Source organism: Nelusetta ayraudi, unplaced genomic scaffold (genome assembly GCF_046127955.1).
Source record: "Nelusetta ayraudi isolate G7.1 ecotype Tasmania unplaced genomic scaffold, CSIRO-AGI_Nayr_v1 ptg000004l, whole genome shotgun sequence".
Classification (NCBI taxonomy): Eukaryota; Metazoa; Chordata; class Actinopteri; order Tetraodontiformes; family Monacanthidae; genus Nelusetta; species Nelusetta ayraudi.
This window is the reverse complement of record NW_027466054.1, coordinates 12,270,711-12,291,928: the sequence shown is the minus strand read 5'-3', so window position 1 is coordinate 12,291,928 and position 21,218 is coordinate 12,270,711. Positions and strand designations below refer to the sequence as shown.

General features: G+C 45.8%; 1 pseudogene; it reads right to left on the bottom strand.

The window, feature by feature from the left end:
* Positions 1-1,713: 1,713 nt before the first annotated feature.
* LOC142897929 (uncharacterized) lies at positions 1,714-20,314 on the bottom strand (annotated as a pseudogene).
* Positions 20,315-21,218: the final 904 nt, after the last annotated feature.

Below are 21,218 nucleotides of genomic sequence, written 5' to 3'. Positions count from 1 at the left end.
TATTTTATGGACACAAGCCCTTCAGTGCGTGTCCGTGACTTTCCTCTTCCTGCTCCTGATGTGGAAGGAACCACAGCTAATGAAGCAGCAGGAGGAGGAAACAAGGTGGCGCCCTGACGGCCAGAAGACAGGAGTGCCAAAGTGCCCACAGTCGGAGCGGACTCCAACACTAAGCCGATTCGACAGCCGAAATAACTGAAACAAGTGAATAAGCAGAGCCAGTACAAAGGCGGCCAAACCTGCAGAAGATGTTTGCATTTTGCGGCGAAAGGTACGACTGTGTTGGTGGTGAGCATGAGTGGGCTTGTCAAAGGGATCTTTTTTTCCGTTTCATTTTGTTTTGCAGAACAAATCGGCTGTGCTTAAAGCTCCGAGGATGATAAAGACCAAAGTCCATGCTCATTAAATGCAGAGCCGGCCCCTCACGATGACGCCCACAGACCTCAGTGGCGGAGCTGACACCTCGCCGGATAAATGCTGTTGCTTAAGTTCCCTTGATGTGACGCTGTGGGAGTTTGTGGCGCAAAGCTTTTGGCATCGGCGAGTGGGCGAGTGGAGGCTGAAAAGAAAATATGCCAAAAACCAGAGGCGTTTGTGGAGACAGTTGGGTGTGTCCAGGCAGGAGACCTTTCTCCCCAAATACACAACAAATCACCTGACCTGAAGTACCTTGACGTGACACACACATCAAGCAGACACAATATCATGGTCTTCCCCAAGGGAGGGAGTTTAAAAAAGTTCATTGCATATTCTCTTTGTTATTTGTGTTGGTTTTTGTGTGATTATTGACCTGGAAAAGTGGAGTGGAGACAACAACTTAAAATCAACAAAGACAACACGGCAAAATCAAGCATCATCACAAAAACAACATTAGCACTAATCATAGAGACTTATGTGTGTGTGTCCAGAGTGCACACAAATCATATAAGGTCACTGGATAAACCTTTGAGGTGGGAGGTCTTAATAATGCCATGGAAACCACCAGCCACAAACAGTTAGCGAACCGGACCACAATCTCATTCAGAAGACCCTCTGGGGTAGTAGATCCTGTGCCAAAAGCAATTCAAGGGTCAAGACAGACGTGGTCACAGGCACAAGCACAACCTGGAGACCTAGGCCCCCGGGTAAGGAGGAAGTTCTTCCTTTACAGCATCCATGTACCCAGGAAATCAAAATGAAGGGGAACTAGCAGGGCAGGTTCTCTGCAAGGGAATCTTCCACAAAGAGATGGAGGTCAAAAAGCCCCAACCCTGCCACAGGCCATCACCTGGCAAAAGAACAGAGTGTGAGAGCTCATCTCCACCGGCTGGCGTAATTATTAGCATACCATGACTTGTACACAGTCAGGAAAAAGGAAAATAATTTTCCAGCCATGTAAGAACAACAGAAAGAGTACCTCGGTAGGATTATTCATAGAGTAAGGTCAGAAACAAATATTTCCATTTCAAACGACACATTAATCATTCATGATTACTTTACCATTAAGAAAATGTGGTATAGAAACATTTGTGAAAACAGCACCAGCAAACGAGTCAGATGAGGTCTGGGAAGCTGTGCTAAACTCTGCTAACATCACAGAACTAACAAAGGTGAAAGATACAGCTTGCAGATGCACTGGGACACATCATCAGTGATGTTGTATCCCGGGATCATCGGGGGTTTCGGGTCTTTCAACATCAGACCACCTCAGCCCAGGCGACCCGGCCGGGGTGATCAATCCCCGGCCTATGTCCCAGCAGCGCTTGCCCACGGTTCTGCCCTCTTAATCCAAAGCCATCTTGTGGCTTTCTCTGTGGCTTCAGTTACGGATCTGATAGCCTTCCGTTTTGCCTCCCCGACGAGTCCTAGCCGTGTGAACACTCTGCAGAGTGAACGCCCTGCGAAACCCTTTCAGCCCACCTCCAGAGGCTCACAGATCGTTTTCCAGCCTTTCCTCCTGCCCTCTTCCACCAGCTCCTGGAACTTGGCACGCTTCCTCTCATTGGCCGCGTCCATGAGTTCTTCCCGTGGCACAATGAGCTCCAGAATGATCAGCTACTTGGTGAAATCGGAGACAATGATCATGTCTGGGCGAAGCCTGGTTGATGTTATCTTGGGAGGGAACTTCAGCTGTCTGCCCAGGTCCACTTCCAGTTGCCAGTCATTAGTGGAGGTGAGGAGGCCAGACTTTGCCCGTGGTGGTATGTTGGGCTTCTCTCCAGCTCTGTGGAATGTGATGGTTTGTGGTCTGTGTTGGCCTTTGCTGGTGTTGATGGCGGTGGCGATGCTGTCAGCAACTGCCCTAAGCACCTGGTCGTGGCGCCAGCGATAGCGCCCGTCTCCAAGGGCTTTTGGGCAGCTGCTGAGTAGGTGTTCCAGGGAGCCCCGTCCTGAGCAGCGGGGACAGGATGGTGTCTCCGTTTTGCCCCAGACATGTAGGTTTGCTGGGCTTGGAAGGACATCATAAACAGCCTGGACTAAAAACCTGGTGCGATGGAAGTCTGCTTTCCAGATGTTGGACCAGGTGATTTTTCCGTTGCCGAACATTCTCCCATTTAGTCCATGCTTCTTGTTTACCCATTCCCACCATCCTGCTGGCTCGTCCTTCCTCCACGCCTGCCCGCACTTCCTCCTGGATCAGATGTTGGCGCTCCTTGCCCTGGGCCTTATCAACCCTGGTCGACGGGAAGTAGCCAATGCCTGCACGCCCTGTCGCAATGGACTCCACCAGTTCTTTCTGCCTCAGCTGAGACTCAGCCAAGACCAGGGCTTTGCCTGCACTCCATTTCCTGCTTGTTCGTACCTGGATACCAGCTGATGCCACCTTTGGATCTCTGTATTCTCTGTATTGCAATGCTTCCCGTGTTCTGGACACCATGAACTCTTCAGAGGCCACTGATTGGGAGCTGCAGGATATTGCATACAGAGCAGAGCTGCTTAGGCTGCGTGGTAGACTGAGCCATCTTTGCAGGTAGCTGCTGATCTTTCTCTCCAGGCCCTCGACTGTTGTTATAGGTACTGTGTACACTAGCAGGGGCCACAGGATCCGGGGCAGGATGGAATACTGTTAAATCCAGGCCTTGAACCTCCTTGGCAGACCACTTTTATCAACCTGGCTAAGCCAGTCCTCAAGTTCATTGCTGGTTCTCTGGATGGAGGCAGAGTCTTTGAGGCTACGGTCAAAGTACTTCCCGAGGCTCTTAACTGGCTTCTCTGTGATGGAAGGGATGGTGGCTCCGGCCAGTGAGAAGCAGAACCTGTCCACTACTTTCCCTCTCTTCAGCACCAGAGACCTCGATTTTGCTGGCTTAAAACTCATCCTTGCCCAGGCGGTGAGTTTCTCTAGGCCTTGGAGAATCCACCTGCTGCCTGGTACGGATGTAGTGGTGACAGTCAGGTCATCCATGAAGGCTCTTATTGGGGGCTGACGTACTCCTGATGTTGTCAAGGGGCCCCTGCACTCTACCTCAGTTGACGATCATGTTCATGGCGAGGGCGAAAAGGATGACTGAGATGGTGCAGCCATATGAAGTAGCTTAGCATGTTTATTTATTGTGTTGATATGATATGCTAACATTTGCCTATGTAAATGTAACATCTCAAGTAATTTGCTTGACACCAGTTATGTAATGTACGTCACCACATGAGGACGAGGATTTAATTTAGTCAAGTTTGGGGGAAAGGAATGCCTGTCGGAATGTAATAAAGATGTCGTAAAAAGACTCTTGTTTGGCTCCTTCTTCAACTGTACGTTGCAATCTGCATGTAGGCGGTAAAAACAGAGAGAAAGATTGATGCATGCAAATTCCCTTTAACTTTCTCCCTCTGTGGAATGTGTTGAATAATTATTGCCCACATGGATGAGTGCATTTCAAATAGCATTTTTTTTTTTGAAGCCAAATTAAGTTTTCTGACTGAAACCAAACAAACAGTGATTCAAACAGCCAGAGCATAAAACACTCACAGCATCCTGGTCACCACCGCAGCCTCTTCGGAGGGGAGAAACGTTTGTCCGCGACAGGAAAAACACAGGCAGAGTTTTGTGTCATCTGGTATATGGTAACACGTGCCTCCACTGTCGCCGCTGTGTCCCGTGCAATGTGAGGTGCTGTGTTTGCAGAGAAGGGAGACACTGTGGGGACAAATATGATCAAAATCGCGAGCGGACAAAAGTAGCTGAAGGCTGTTTCTTTTTTTTGGCTCAGGTGGGGGAGGGTGAAGGTGACTGAAGGGAATTTATTTTAGTTTGAGGCGGGAAAAAAACGACTCTTTATCGGATCCGAAGGCATGTTGTGTCATAGTGCTGCCAGTGATCCTTGATCTGAATCCCTGCCTCTATCTTTGACATCTTTATCCTCCATATAGTTATATTTAGATTTGACTTTACAGCCGGCTAAGCTCAAAGGACATCAAGGCATCTTTTTGTGGTGTCGTCAAGCACTGAGACAGGCTGCCTTTGGAAACCATTTCTTTTTCCATATTTGATCAGGAGGCCTTTTTCCTTTTAATGACTCCTTGGATGATTGCCATTTTTCTAATATTCAGCAGATCAGTAGCAACTCCTCTCCTCCTCTTTAATGCTAATTAGGCTTCAATTAGACAGATTTGTTTAGTCACAATATAATTAAATGGGGTGGGGGTGCAGATTGCAGGGCTGAGTGATGCGGCAAACAAAGAAAATTCAAATGACAGAGGAAAATTGGCTGCACAGGGAGCAGAAAGGGGGCCGATGTATCCGTCCGTCCAACCCCCAGCGAACTCCCTGGAATCTGAGTTATTTCTGGAGCAGAACTATTGCAGTGTGACCTCCCAGACTGCAGGCAGCCCTCCAGCTACTTTGATTAATAATCAATGAGCCTGAATTATGCACTATTAAAAGGTTCCTCATTTCCATTATTTCATTATTTAAGTTTAGATATTTTAAAAAAAGATTGTTTCTGCTCTCCAGTGTGTGAGGTCGCCGCCACATCAGCTGCATACGGGTCTGCATCAAAGCCCGTCAGTATTTAATCAACAATTCCATCTGAATTTCAACGCATTCCATCAGAAGGAAGCGACTTCCTATGGCAACCACCCACACATGGAGCCGCCAGTAATTCCAACCATGTGCGATGGCTGTGGTAGGAATGCAGTCCTTATCATTTTAGAGACATTTAAAAATTCCGAGGTCCAAATGATACACAGGTTGAACGTGGGAGATGCTACGATCTGTGTTTTTTTTGCTAATTTCACTAGTTATCACATTTTTATTTTTTTATGCATGCACGTCAGAGCATGGGTACGATTGTGTCCCCATTTAATTACGGGAGGCTCTGATCCCCATGGGGATTTCGTTGGCGTCCCCAAATGGTTGCCTAGTGGCAGGAACTTTTGTATTACCTACATTTTTATAATGACAATAAAGGACATTCTATTCTATTCTTCTATTCTACATGCAAGTTGTAACCAACCTCATTGTGATATGTTATTATTGTGGGCTACGGTCCTCAGTGCATCTGATTCAGCTTTTCATCCATGCAATCTGACGCCACATTGTTCAGAGATCTGCGCTAAAGTATGCACAACGAACCACACAAGCAGCTCGTAAGTATGCGAGACCTGTCGCCATGCAGCTCCTGCAGAAGACAAGCGATCGGGTGTAAAACTGAACGAAAAAAAAAAAAAAAAAAAAAATTGCATTGACACATGAAGCATCTCACTGGACCTTCAAATTGTCCTTTTTAAGACCACTAGACATTAACCATTCCTAGAATATCGGCCTGATGATGATTGATAGCCCTGACGATCAAAGCAGCGGCTGAGGATGACTCCCTGAAGATGTTAGGCAGCCCCGCTTGAATGAATCTGGTATGAGTCGAAATGTTAAATTTTAACACTGAGCTCAAGGATGTCAAAACATTACCAGACGTTGCCAGGCACAGCGTTTGCCCCTGCGGTGTCAGACACTAACTCCGCTCGCATACGGAATGACGGCTTCGGCAGTCTGCACTGAAAAAATGCGCATCAACTCGCGCTGCCAGAAGCAATTCTTTTAATTAAAATCTGCCTCTTTAAGACATCGGAGTTTGTTCGGCCATCGTCGGCAGCGGGCTTGCGGGAATTTTCATAATGATACCGGATGAAACGGTAAATATTCCCAAACCATGCAGCTCTGGGAGTTCCCCCCCTCCTCCCCTGTCGTCTTTGTACATTCCATCCTCAAGACATCGAGTAATCATGGAACAGCTTGTCGCGTCGAAGCAGATGCGTATCTGCGCGTTCCCTCCTCCGACTGACCCCCTCCGCGCTACACATCTCTCGCAGCACTCATCAGTGCTAATGGTCGCGCCAAGAGAGCCGAACGCACCATATGCTGCACCCGGTAATCGCCTTGTTAGGTGCCAGTCTACTTACTCTCTGCCTGAATAGAAATATGAAATATCAGAGGCGGTCAGATTCATCCTGTGCACTTACACGTGCGCGCACATGGACAGTATAGTGCACACAGGCACACACTTAAAACGTTGTCACACATCCAGGGGTAAGAAGGGTAAAGAAACCCGCTGCGCTCCCGCTGTACTCTTTCGGACGTCATGCATTGGACTCGGCCTGCGTGCGCCAAGCATGGCCAACTCTTGCTGTCTGTAATTACTGTATTACTTTGCCAGTCTCTCTGATTTACATCATTTCATCCCCCAGAGGGCCGTGCTGCCTCGTGTTAGGCCGCGGCCTTGTCTTCATCCCCATGCAACCAATACACCCATTATGCACAGGTCTAATCTTTCAAAAGGGCTTTGAAGTGATGTCTTGGATGACTCTGTGGGTGTCTGTGCATAATGGTTGGGAAATGGCTTTTTAGTTCAAAGCGCCCAAATCAATGTTTCCGCAAGACCCTGTGAGATTTATTCTGTCTGTCAAGGTTGCGTGCCAGAAACACTTTATTCTGGACGCGGACGCTGGCACCACAGGTGGAGTGGGATCGAAGTCAGAGGTTATTTAAATAAAGAAAAAGACAAAGGGGGTACGGAAGGGTGGACAGGGAGTGGAGAAATAAAAGTCGAAAAACGAGACGGACACAGCTTCTTCGAAATTTTCATTTTCGAAGAAGCTGGTAACAGTAACAGTTAACTGGTGCCAAGTGTCCCATCAAAGGAAGTGACACCGTCTTGGACTTTTAGAAGTGCAGTATACCTGGCAGATTCTTTTGGGATTTTTTTGTACTATATGTCACAATGTGTTGAAAAAAACTTGCTGTTTTTTACAACAACAGAGGATGCAGTTAAAGCAGGACTCCGACATCAGCCATGGAGCGTATCACAGTAAATACTCACAGCAAAACTGCAGTGAATACTGACAAAAAATAAATAAATAAATAAATAAAAACAACGTACATGAGATAAGATTAGCTTCAAACATCTGGTTTTCAGGTCAAACAACAAATGACACAGTCAAAAACCCTTGAAACCCAAAATGAAGTGTTGCTACTATTCTAGTATTCAGTGGATTTTTTTTGGACTCCAAGTCTCTGTTTTATCTCTTTAACAAGAATGTGTCGTTACCTTCAAACAACCTCTCTCAGAACAAGACACCTCCCACTGCATAAAATACTTTTCTTTTTTTTTTCTCCTTTTTTTTAATAGGAGCACATTCCCACGAACAGATTGCCACAGGAGAGTTTCAATTTCCTGTTTGTTGTCTGGCGGCACGATATAAAGATCAGATCAGGGCGGTCCTGCTCCTCAACAGCGGGGACGTGGTCGCCCAGTTTTTTACGTCAGCTGGCACCGGCAACGTTAATATAGAGCCACAGAAATATTGAAGCCCGCACAAAATTGCTGCGGCTCAGGCTTTCAGTCTAAAAGTAGTGATTAAACTTTGAGGCAGGAGACTATCAGCATTACAGCAGCTCAGCTTCCCGCCATGAATCATTCACACACAGTGGAGACACACACACACACACACACACACACACAATTCTCGGGCTACTTTACAAGGACAAGACTTAAAAAAAAATAACCTAGTAGACCCACAGCTTGACATACTTAATGTGCAGAACTTTATTATTCATCTTTAAAATATGATTATTGCAACATTTATAAAGATGCTAAAACCCGGCGTGTAATGAGGAACTGTGTGACGGCAACACAGGCGTCAGTCATCCTCAACTACGAGACAACAAAATCACTCTGCACTCAAAATAGATGTTGACATCATTTTAAATGTGCTGTCTAAATGCCATGTGTTATATGCGTCTGAAGCCGAAGAAAAATGATTTGGTAATTTAAGGTCACTACATGAGTTTCCATTTTACATCACAGAAGACTCTACTGTGAAGCAGGCAGACATGTTGCTTCACTGCATTGAAGTAGCTCAGAATGTGAATAGGCTCTGTGTGTCACTTTGAAGTCACAACAAACAAAGGACATTTACGTCAGAATTTTTTGCATTCTGCTTTTAGCCTTGTTTAAAGAAAGTCTAAGGGTGAATTCCAATTCCTGCGAGGTGCAAGTGCTGTCCCGATTCTAAGAACGTCAAGTTGAGGGACGAGTTTAAGGGCTGTATCGCCCTCAATATTGAGATTCTCCGGCACCACCCTTGGCAGTAAGGGCTACCCAGAAGGCATTGCGTATTTTCGCCAAGACATCTTCGAAAAAGATTGCGATGTAAAAGCGAGCCACAAATGGAAGTATTTTCTTAGTTAATAAAGATATAAATATTACGAAACCATTTTATTGTCTTAGTTTCAGACTTTTTTTGGATTATTGACATCGTTGTTGCGTAACATTTTTTTTTTTTTACTTTACGAGGTTTGTTTACTTTACAAGGTTTGTTAACCGGACCGGCGGTCCCGGCTTCACGTTACTTGTATACCTCGTTGTGTAGCGACGGAGGACTTCTTCCTTTTTTGCCGTCTTTTTCTTTTTCTCCTTCTTCTTCGTCGTTGTCGTCTTCTTGACAGACTGGACGTAGCTTTGGCGTAAGGCCGCCCCCCACAGTCTGAAGACGTAACTGCACTAAAGGGGTGTCCCATTTCTAAGCCCTTACACTTATTTTTGAGGGCCAAGATTGAGGGCCAAAGATTGAGGGTTAAGGGCGAGGGTTGAGATTGAGGAGTTAAGGGAGGAATTGGAATTGGCCCTAAGTCTAAGTCTTGTTTGCTCAGTGGAAGTTCAGTGCTAGACACTGAGTGGGCCAATGAGGATGTGCAGGTAGCTGGTTTGTTTTGGTGTACACGCAATGCAAAACTACACTATACTAACACTTCTAAAAAAGAAAAAAAGGAATCAGTATCCTGCTCTTTAAACATCAGCTTTCAGTGAGGCAGGTTGTAAAGTCGTCAACTGGTAGCGTGAAAAACTCTGCTTGTCTTTCAAAAAAAAAAATACTAATGTGCAGTCTCTCCTATAGTAAGTGTGCGTGTGTGTGTGTGTGTGTCATTGTCATGTACCCACTGTTTTCACAACCGCTGGAAAAATCTCTGGAGCGTTTCAGTTAAAATGTGTGTTTATGGCTCCCTGATTTCCCCCTCCGTTGTTTAGCACCTGGCCTGCTTGACGCCACCAATGCATCATTTAAAAGTAAGAGGAGGCCTGGTGGGAGCCTCCTGCCTTGGGGATGAAAAGCATGGAGGCTCACTTTAAAATGCAAGGGAAGCCACGCAAATACCTGAAGAGCGATTGATTGAGCCGCCACTGTTGTTGCAAACCCACATTGTACCCTGTGTTGCAGCCCTACACGTCACCTCGATGGGGAAAACTGCAAAATAGAGCTCCTACACAGCACACCCGCTGTCACTGAAAATGTCTCACACATTGTCTCTGCACAGCGGCTTAAATTATTTTCTATTGTAAGAAAATCACAACACAAAGGTTTACCCGTATAAAAAGACATACAGATATGTTAAAAGGTAATTTACTAAATATGCATTTGGCTTAAATAACTTTTGTTAGTCTTCTTTTTTACAAGCTGATATGATTTTTTTTTTAGTAAGTTTTAGTAAGTAAGTAACCATAAATAAATGTTTTAATTAAAATACTTAACACTGCCTACAGTATATTTGTCCATCTGTTGAAAAAGTAAAGTAAAATAGGGTTCACATGACCTTTTAGCACAAGATGATTCTTTTCAGATTTTCTTTTCCACTCCAATCTTTTTTTCTTTAAATGTGGACTAAAGCCAGTGGAGTCTTAAATTTGTAACATTTGGATTCAGACTCTATACTTCCAATCAATGCTGTGTCATTTTACTGGAGTCCACATGCTGGTCCCACTGCACAGAGACAGAAGGTCAGTCTCGACTAAAATATATTTAAAGTGAACTTTGCTGCTTTGCCACATCAGAAGCAAATGGCACTTCTAATAGTAAACAACATGTACATGTTAATTGACATTGACTCACAGGCTCTTTTTAGTCTTTGTGAATTGACCTTCTCTGGTCTCCACTCTAAACCCAAGTTCTGCAAATATTTGGTGTAGTTACAAAACTGTCAAACAGTTCAAGGACAAGGATCAGAGTTTTTTGTTTCTGGATTAATTTCACCTTCATTTGAAGGAGGTTTACACAAAGTGGAGCACAAAACAGAACTCATGCAGCAATTGAAACTCATCTGTAGTCTGAATTTCCCGGATGCAAAGCTGGAAAATCTCATGAGTGAAAGCCACTCTCTCTGAATTTTATTTCACACAAATCAAACTCTGAGTCCTCGACAATGTCTGCCAGGTATTTGTTGCGCCTTAGCTAACGCACTGCGGGTTTACAGGAGCTTTCCCTGCTGACAGTGAGATGGGGATACCGGGAGAGGTGAGATTAAAGTGTTAAGTGCTTTTGCAGTAAGTATTGCCAAAACAATGAGTGGAGAGAGGCAGACAAAACGCTGCAGACTGAAGAAGAACTGTAGCTCATGTCACTACAACTGACCTCAGGATACTGCCGTGAGGAAAAAAGCTAATGGTGAGAGTAGAGAGAAGTTGTTTCCTGTTTAACCTGGTGGTTAATTATGAACTATGGAGGTTAAACAATATTTCTTGTTATAAGAGTTGAAAAAGGTTTTGCCTATGTGATTTATTGTTCTATTTATTTTGTCACTGATTTTTGAATATATTTTGTGGATGTGCAAAAACAAAGTATAATATAAGGGAAAGGTTAGATAATTTAAAAATATACTGTTGGGTGTTGTACATGCGCATTATACGTATCGACACATAAAAAGCAAAGCTAACAAGCCTCAACAATTAGTAAGAACCAAAATTTAGGGCCAAGAACTCAGGTTAGTTGTCCTCAATAGAGCAGGGGCTAGAAAGCGCTAAGCACCTGGGTTCATCATGAAGCGCTCCACTTTTCCTAAAAGGTTAAAGTGGGTCAGTGGGGATTCCAGCTGGGATCGATAAAGTACAACCCGACTTTTGGCTTGACTTTGCAGAGGCAGTAAAGTGAGGGATCATTTCTCAAGTCAAAGTCAAAAAAGTCAAAGTCAATGTGCAGCAACATGATGCTGAATTTGCTGTCTTTTTTTGTTACAAATCAAAGTGTCTCCTGCTTTACAAACCCAAGATAACAAAGTAAGCGCAGCCGCGTTGTGTTTGTGAAATCTGCGGAACTTCACGGCCGGTGCAGCTCCAGCAGCCTCTGTCGCCACACTTGCAGCAGATTGCATCAATGCAGCCGCATCCACTTGTGCGCAAAAAAAATAGAAAAAAAAAAAGCCATTGCCACTTCTCGTTTTTCTCGGCTGGCCATCAAAACGTGTTGCGCGAGACAGATCTCATCTGCTTACGCTCCTCGAGGCTGCGCGCTCTCACCAGAGCCACCGCCCCGGCGCCTCCACGGCCACATCCAATTTGATTCAGTAAATTTAATCATATGAGTGTTCAGTGTTTGGATTGGGGAAAACACGAGCTGTGACATGAGCCCAGGTGAGACGAGGCTGTGGACGGAGAAGAACGCGGCGCCGATGCAGGCGAGGAGAGAGAGAGAGAGGAGAGAATTTGAAAGGCAGAAAAGACGCTAGACAGACCATAACACTTACTGTGTGTGTGTGTGTGTGTGTGTGTGTGTGAGCGTGTGTCCCACACAAATTCTCAGTACTGCAACATGGACCCACTGACAGGTTGCTGCGTTGTTGTGGGAATTGGAAGGGAGCCCTATTTTGACGACCTCGAGGGAAATAATAACAAGGGAAAGATAGCAGAAATGAAGTAGCGTGCCCTGTCATCATCTGCTGCCACCGCCACACACACACACACACACACACACACACACACACACACACACACACACACACACACACATGGCCCGCACTGTCCTTCAGAATTTTTACCATTATTGAGAGCTGGCCAAGGACGCAAACTCCATCTACCATGATCCTCTCTGAGCAGGAGTGGATTATATTCGCCCAGGAGAGGCAGATAAGGAGAGGGACGGTTTTCTCTTTCGTGCAACTTTACAATGCTTGAATAGAAATCAAGGACTTGATTGACTCAAGGATTTCTTTTGCGTGTGTGTGTGAAAACGTGTAAGCTGATCCTCTGAGCAGAAGGACTGAGGAAATGTGACAAGTGTGCGCTGTAACGCACCCACTTCACCCCGTTTGCCTCTGTGAATACAGGCAGGAACACCGGGTATTACGATCAGGGAGCACAAAAGACTGAGAGAAAAAGATACATAAGTGGGCTAATTTGGAACGAGCGTTGACATTTACAAAGACGGCTGCTGCTTTTCTCGGCATTTGAAATGCAGTTGTGGCACCTGAGGGATTGTGGGGAATCTTTGGTTCAAAATCCTTTGTTCCACCTGTTTTATTTGCATGATTTCTACTGAGACATTCTTTTTTTAATCATTGTGGTCAATTTGAATTTATTTGGACACCGCTGCCTCTACCGCCCTTGCAACTGTTGGCACTTGCTCTCATGCGTCCGTTCACGGTCTGCACCAATTTGGACTGTGCAGGGCCCCACGTGCAGGCAGCTGACTGACTCAGCGGCTGAAGGCTGCCGCGCTGCCCGTGGCTGGATTTCTCAGCAGTCACTTATTCTGAGATCCAGAAGGTGGATGGCCTGTCGGGGGCGGGGCTGCGACGCCATCAGTCAGAGCTGCTGAGCAGGCGTCCTTATCGCCACCTCATCCCATTAAGTCAAACAGCCGCCAGCCTGTTCATTGCTCTTGGCTTGGAGTGTTGAAACAGTGCTCGCAGCGCCTGGGGATGTGGGGTGGGGGGTGGGGGCGGGGGCACGGAGGCCTTCACTCATCACGTTCAAGATGGCGCTGCTCCCAGGGTTGAGATTGGATCAGATAAATCTTTGTTGTCTGTCATAAGTAACATAAATTAGTCCCTGACAGGCTCTGAAATACAGCTGGGAGGGGGGAGCACCAGAATTCTCTGCACAAAGACAACAAGGCAGAAAATCAACTGGAAGCGATCAAAACCAAGAAGACCAGGCCTTTTCTTTTTTTTTTTTTTAAACTCAGTTTGCTCCAGTTCCATTGACTGGACGACTGCAACAAATAATGAATAAACTGCTTCTCAAGGGAGTAAAAACCAGGAGGAGAACTGAAAAAACATAAAAACGGGGTTGATCTGTTGGCTCCGTGTGTGTCGTCGTCCTTTTGTGTATCTGCCTCCCAAGTCCTGGGGACCGCCGTCCCTTTAATCTTCTGCCAGTTCACCCGACCGCTGAGGATACCTGCGAACAGGAAACAACAGCCGAACACAGAGCTCCCCTCTGGTTAGCCAGAGCACTGCACTTCTAACGGCTGGTCGCTCCACCAGGCCGGCCCAGTCTGCAAGGAGGGTGGTGTCACTGCAGTCCAGCCGTCTGCGAGCTGCTGAGGGGACTCTTCTTCCTCTATGTCTTCTCCTTGTTCTTCTTCTGAGTTGAATGTGGTGGTGTTCTTAGCAAGATAATTGTGATGGTGAACTGGGATCAGGGAAGATTTAACCTGACCACTTTCCAGCACTGGCCTGTGAACGATGCGCACGTAAGAATAAAATATCCTGCAATTTTTACCTGGCTTTGTCTTTTAGAAAGATTTCCAGCACACACAGTGCTGAAAACCAGTACTTTGTGATGTCACTAAGGGCACTTGTACATCCTCAGCCAGATGTTCCCACATTTTTATGGGAATGCTGAGGGCTGAATCTGCTTTGTTTCCTGAAGATCTATTTAGTTGTTTTATTTATTTTTTGTTTATTATTATTATGGAACTTTAGAGGGTCACTGGCACACCCCAGTTATAAAACCAAAAGAAAACATTTGAAAGAAAAACTTTTTATTTTTATTTTTACAGTGAACAAGTCTGAGTAAAACCCCGCAAACAAAAACATATTGCCTGCGTAATGTTGATGTGCAGAGCCTGAGTGATGCCACTGGGAAAAGTAACACTGGTTGACACTGGTGCAGCTATGCTATTATGTTGATTTAATGGTGGACACATGAATTGTTGAAGCCGAAATGGAAGTCAAAGGTATGTACACACCGTAGCTGATGTGAGTGGATATTTTTTATTTATTTATTTATTTATTTATTGGTTTTCCTACAAAGCCTCTGGTTATTATTTTATTATCTCCATAAGTATAAGCACAAACCCGATGAAATATTGATGAACGTCTTATTGTGCTTTTCCATCTAGTACAGTGTGAAATATTCAACAAACAATATTTGGAACGAGGCCCGTGTTATGCAAAGCATAGCGAGCAGCAGCTATAGCAGCAGTGTGTGTGTGTGTGTGTGTGTGTGTGTGTGTGTGTGTGTGTGTGTGTGTGTGTGTGTGTGTGTGTCCAAAGTTTAATCAGTGGCCAGGAAAACTCCACACTGCAAATCTAAAGAGCTGAATGGAAAACATGGCGCCGTGTTCGGCAATTAAAAAACGCGGCGATAACAAAATAAAGATGTCATCTTTAATTGCAGCAGGCGGCAACCAGGATTTTTATGAGTTTTGGGACGGCGGTCACACATTAGAGGCAGAATAGTGAGGCCACGATGCTGCATTCATGAAACCTCAGAAATGTGGAAATTCTCCCAAGGATTTAGGGAAAAATGGGCAAAATGAATATAGGTTGGAGAATCATTTGACATTTTTGTGCAGGCTGAACACAGAGCAGCGGCAGTTCTTCCGGACCGAGCTGAAGCGTGAATGGACTGCTGGCCTGCACTCGGACTACCGGAACCCGAGGTGTACTCAAGAACAAAATTCCATATTGAAATACGGGACGTGCGGACGGCTTCATAAATGTACAGATTCCTCTTCATCAATCAGTCAGTCAATCATCTGTTATTGACAGAGCAATAAACCACATCCGCCTTCGTTTCAGAGCGCTCTCACAGTCAAAAGAGAAACATGTTGGAACAGTTTGCGTGTAAAACACGGGCCACACTTTATGGCTTTGAGGGTTTTTTTTTGGATCCATCATTCTAAAGTCAACCCTTGCGTCCGTCCAGTTTTATCCACCAAATTCATTGAGTGTGCGAGGCAGCAATTCTCAATGGTGCTGCAAAGGCTCCGCAAGCTGCACACAGAAGCGTGCTTGTGCTAGTGTGCGACACTGGCAAAACTGTTTGTCTTTGGGTTGTTCTCCCCAGGAGTCGCAACAGCCAATCACCAGCCTCCACCTAACACTGTTGCCCGCATCCACTTGTCATCCACGAATCTCCTGCCAGCCATTTCCGACCTCAACATCCTTCTGCTCACATATTCACCGTCTGGCTCTATCTTCTGAACATCTGACGGGAGCCGACCCTCTGCCGTCCTCATACCCGAGGAGCTCCACTTCTGAAGCTCTGCCTCGTGTCCTTTCCACAGCGCCACTGCATCTACGCCAGGCAACTCGGCAGCCCTCACCACCGTCTTGAACACCTTTGCTTTTCAATCTTCGCTGACACTCTTATCACACATCACAGCTGACACTTTCCTCCACCTGTTCCTACCTGCTTAACACGCTTCTTCACCTCTTGTCCGCACTTCTCCATCGTTCCGGACTGTTGACCGAAAAATAAACACTCAAAATACTGCACCTTCTTCATCTCTACTCGCCGTGACCTGGCTGTCCCGCTCGGGTCCCTCTCGTTCGCGCTCTCACCACAACAGATGGATTCACAGAGTATTCAGAACCCAATTGACTTCCTTTCACTTTTTCTACGCTGCACCCTGAACCTGCGCCGCAGTTCCATTTGTTGTATTGTTGGTGTATTCTGTCGGAATAGAGGTGTTTTTCTGGAATTCCTCGCACTTCTGATACAACAGTGAGTACGTCGCCTCGCAAAGTGAACAAATCCTTTGCAGTGGTTGAGGCAGTGCTGCAGTGGAGGCGTTTTTAACCTCTACATGCATTTATTATATCATATAGATATTTAATTCTCACCCTGTCACAATGCAATAACATACGCGTGCATGTGACGCGCCACCTGCGTGTCAATGAAATTAGTGGGTTTTCTTTCAAGTCCTTTGCAGTGATTGGACAATGATGTCATTCACTGTCGACCTTGGACTCATTTCTGCTTTATGCTGATTCTACCTGATGCTTTTCCGCTAATGACCTCATAATACTCCTGGTCCTGTATGCGAAGTGATGAGGACAACAACACCAAGCAGAGCGGCATTTGTATTCCCTTTGAATAGAAAATATATAAACACAGCCATTCCTCATTCTGATTGAACCTTTCGCCTCACACGGGGGCCATTAAACAAACACATACACAAACACACACGAAAGAACATGCGCGCACACACAGGGCTGCTTTACAAATGCAAATTTTTACAAATGTTCCCTTTTGATCACTTGTCAATGACTCTCTGTAGATGCCTTTAGGTTCATCATTAATGCACCAGATGGAAGGCCAGAGCAGCCACACGAGCGAAATAAATCAGTGGTTTACAGCAGCGGAATGAGGAGTAGGTAAAGTGGAAACACACAACAGTATTCATTGGACCATTTTGTTTCATATATTTTACCAGCGTCGGTTTGTCCGTGGTCCACCAGAGAGCATCCATCATCATCTAAAGGGCCATATTGATCTGTGTGAGTGGGCGTGGCCATTCGCATTAGCACTCATAACTCGTATAGAAGGGTGGCCTCAAATTATTCTGTATGTATATCTTTGTTAAGGAATAAAGTTTCCCTCCGAGTGACATTTATGGAAAAACAAGTAGAATAAGTTCAATATAGAGTTAAAAAGTTCTTAATTCAGTGATTATAACAAGAAAGTACTTTTCAACTCAAACAGTCTTCTTGAAACAGAAACTAACAGTAGTTGGTTTACAACATCAAAAATGCCTCAGTGGTCATGTGACTTTTTTTTGTTTTCGTTGGCTGTCGTCTTTTTTAAAGCAACTTTTGATCCCTCAGCTTCAAAAGAAGGTGGTTCGGTTGAATGAGGTGCTTGATCTGCTCTCTACCTCCGCACAAGTTGTTAAACACATTGAATAATCAAGTCTGGCAGGTCTCTGTGTATAAATTGTTTATCTTTGACTTTAGCTTCCACGTATTGGTTATGTAGAGCGGTGCTGCAGGAGAGGAAGTGAAAATCTGTACCACGGCCATTTAAATGTGCAGGTTTTTTTTTTTTTTCCCTCTTCATTGCTGAATTCCATCCTCTCTGTGAGATGTGCATTTGCCGGCCCCGGGAGTTCTATTGTCTTCTGCTCTTCTCTCCCACACATGTTGTCAGCCCAAGAAATAAAGAAGAAGAGTTTACGGGAGGAGCGATGGGGGGGGGGGGGGGGGGGGGGGGTAATGTATATCTAGCAGCGAGTGCACATGACCGCTTCAAACGCTGAGCTCTGAGGCTGTTGCGGAAGTGAAGCGGTGGAGCTCCTTGTTGACTTCACCTGTGATTTTTTTTTTTTTCAAATCTGTGTCGTCTGTCATCTCCTGCTCCACGTGAAAAAAAAAGAAATAAATAATGGAAAAAAATATATATAGCGGCGCCTGCTCATTAGCCTGCTATTAAAAAGGAAACGAGCGGGCGCCGCATCCTGTATGCCGCCAGCAGCTGTTGCCATGGTTACGCTGAGCACGTCCGTGTTCATATCTATTAAAGCGGCAACCTGTAGATGTCGCTCGGCCATTCCGCCTGTGCCGAGTCACCGCCCCCCCCCCCTCCCACTACCACCCCCACCCCACCCTGTGCATTATGCTGATTATAAACAGCCATAATTGTGATTGCTGTCGGCGAGGTTGGTCCCTCCTCTCGGCCGCTGGCTTTTGAACAGCTCTCATACCGAGAGTGCGTTTTGGAGCTTTAAGGCTCCTTTTTGTTTGCCTAAGTTCCAGTAAACACACTGGCAGGATGGTGTGTGTGTGTGTGTGTGTGTGTCGGGGGGGTATTTTATAAGTTGCTTCGTTTGTTTCCTCCTGCCCTCCGACTCGCTTGCGGCGCTATTGCAGTCGGTCGCTTTCTTGGATACATTAGTGAAAGTTGGCTCCCTCCTGACAGCTTGACAGCTTTCACAAACCAATGAAAAAAACAGAAACAAACCCCACTAAAAAAAACAAAAAGCAAAACCAGAATGAGTTGTGGCCGGAATAAATAACTGCGGCTGGAATATTGTTCTTCCCGGGCAGATAACGTTGCTGTCCATTCAGACCCCCCCCCCCCACCCGCCACACACACGCCCACCCAGCACTTGATAACATACATATTGATCACTGTCACTTAGCCAGCGAATGCCTCAGCAGCACTTATGTAGACGAATGGTTCGGGCGGCAGGGCTGGCATATATTGATGCTGCGTCACCAAGAAGGTAAAGACTGCACCGTAAATACTCTACAACACACACACACACACACACACACACAAACACACACACACACACACATGCCCGAGCCTTTTTCCACCCTGCCTTTTTCTTCGCTGTTTGCCTTCGATTGGCAAAACGTGTGAAACTGTCTCAATTCATATCCAGGAACGAGCGTGAAAGACGAGATAAATGACGGAGTTTTGCTGTGGAAAAGATCCGCCGGGTCAGAGTCACCCGTTCCTGAGTGGACTCAGGCTCGACCGGGCGTGAGAGAGGAAATAACGATGACAGAGAAGCCCAGCCAGGCTCTTGGCTTTTCTCCCTGAAAAAAAAGTTGACATTTTTCAAGGACCACACGCCGTCTTCTCTCGCCGCTTCCCTTTATGCTGCTGCCTTTTAGGTGGAAAAACACGCCGACTGTGTCCATGTGGCCAGCAAGAAGGGAGCCATGCTGCCACCGCAGCAGAAACAAGAACAACAAGGAGAGCTTTGATTGTCGTTATTGTGGGGCCCGCTGTGACAATTAACATCTGGGGAAACTCCCACGTGCAGGCCAGGATTCAAAGCTTGCGCGCCACATTCAGAGACTTTCCAAGGCCTCAACGCAGAGCTGATATCCCGCCTCGATCATTCCCCCTCCTGGGTACCTTGAAAAAAAAAAAAAAGGTTGATGTTCTTCGCGGCATTAATTTTGCAGCGTTTTATCTCCACAGTGTGTCTTTCGCCATCGACAAGCCTGCTGCAAAACATAAAATTAATACATTGAAAAAAAGAAGAAAATCCAAGAGCTGAGATGTTGTGTTCAGTTCCAGATCAGCTGGAGCACAGCTGGTTATGATAATTGACCCTGATCAAATGGATAAGATTACAGTTAATAGGCCTCATTAGGGGTTATGGAGTGCTATTGATTTTCTTAGGCAGTCGGCGTTAATGCAGGGCTGCTGCTGCCGCTGGTGTTTATCAACATGCCTCAGATATGTTTTGTAATGTTCCGAATTAAGAGGCTGAACAAAATACTGTGTTAATTAATTTGCAGCACATTTGCAAAATCCACACCCTCAATCATTAAAATGGTGCTGTTTATTTATCACTGACAAAATGTGAGATTTTGACATATTTGCTTTATGGATGCACAGAGAGCGAGAGAGAGAGAGAGAGAGAGAGAGAGAGAGAGAGAGAGAGAGAGCGAGTGAGAGAGTGAGAGAGAGCGAGAGCGACCTTGCCGACTTCATTTTAACTTCACGCTGACATGTTCACTGTCATCATGTCAAATCTGAGAGGGCTTCAAGAGTCTGAGCTGCCCTCTGGGGCTAAAAGTCAGGCTGCTTTTTTTTTTTTCTTCATCTGTTTGCAGTAAAGTTATTGTGCGGTCTAAATATTCTTATTGGACTTTGTTTTTTTACTTGTTAGGCGATTCCTACACACTGCACAGCCCAGACGAAAGATGACCGTCGTCACGCCTCTTTGTTCCCAGCTGCCACGTGGTGCTCCTGCATCGCGCTGTGAGGCATTCAAGGACATTCACTGTCACAGAGAGCCAACCGACTGTGACGAAATCCACGCAGCCATCAAATTTGGACATTCCGGAGTTGCGGCTGAGCTTGATGCCGATATGCACCGACATCCGTTCTCGACGTCGATCACGGCACCGTGACTCGGTTTGCGTTAGCATCGCACAAATCTGCACACGGCAAATTTTATGTTGTTCTGTTCTTTGTTTGTTTTGGGTTTTTTTTTGTTTTTTTTTTTACAGTGTAGCTTGCTGTGAACTGACTGCATATAGCTTTCCACGCAGGAAGCTGCTCATTTCAGGCTAATAGTGCGGCTTCCACCATCCCCGCCATGATCGCATCGTCTGCAAGTGTGCATGTTTGGATGCAGCCCTGCGCCTCACAACAATGAAAACGCACCTCGGATGCCTGCGGTCTTGAGCCATGTGGCAAGTTTTTCTTTTTCTTTTTTTTACTTTCATGCTTTGATGCTGCAGGTTTGCGCCCTTTGTACCAGCACTTGCTTACAGTAGGTGCTCACACATGCATCCGTCACTCCGGACATAAAAAGAGGCCCCACATGAAAGGATTAAGCCTTTGCTTAAGAGCAGCTTTTGGGGGATTTGGGTGCTGCTTCCTCCCTGTGTGCGGCGCCTCGTCCCTCCTGTGAACCCTGCAGGCCTGGGCTGATCTGAACTGAGCAAACTGTGCCACTCATCACCAGCACATATGTGCGCGGCGAGATATTTTCAACACAGCGAGCGTCGAGGATTTCTGTATAAAGTGCTGCATATGGATGGGGCGCGTCGCTGTTTGCCCCCCAGTCATGAGAATATGAGTTGACGCCCAGAGTATTTCCGTCCAAGGGCCTTATCATCTATTCATGCTGCCATAAGAGTCGTCCGTCTTCCATTTTATTCCAACCCTGCAGAAACTAGCGGTTTGTCCACACGTAACTTGTAACTTGATATGGTCCATTATTTTGCTGTCACTAGTTGTTGCCTTGAAGTTTGTGTAAGATTTACTGTAGTTTCTATA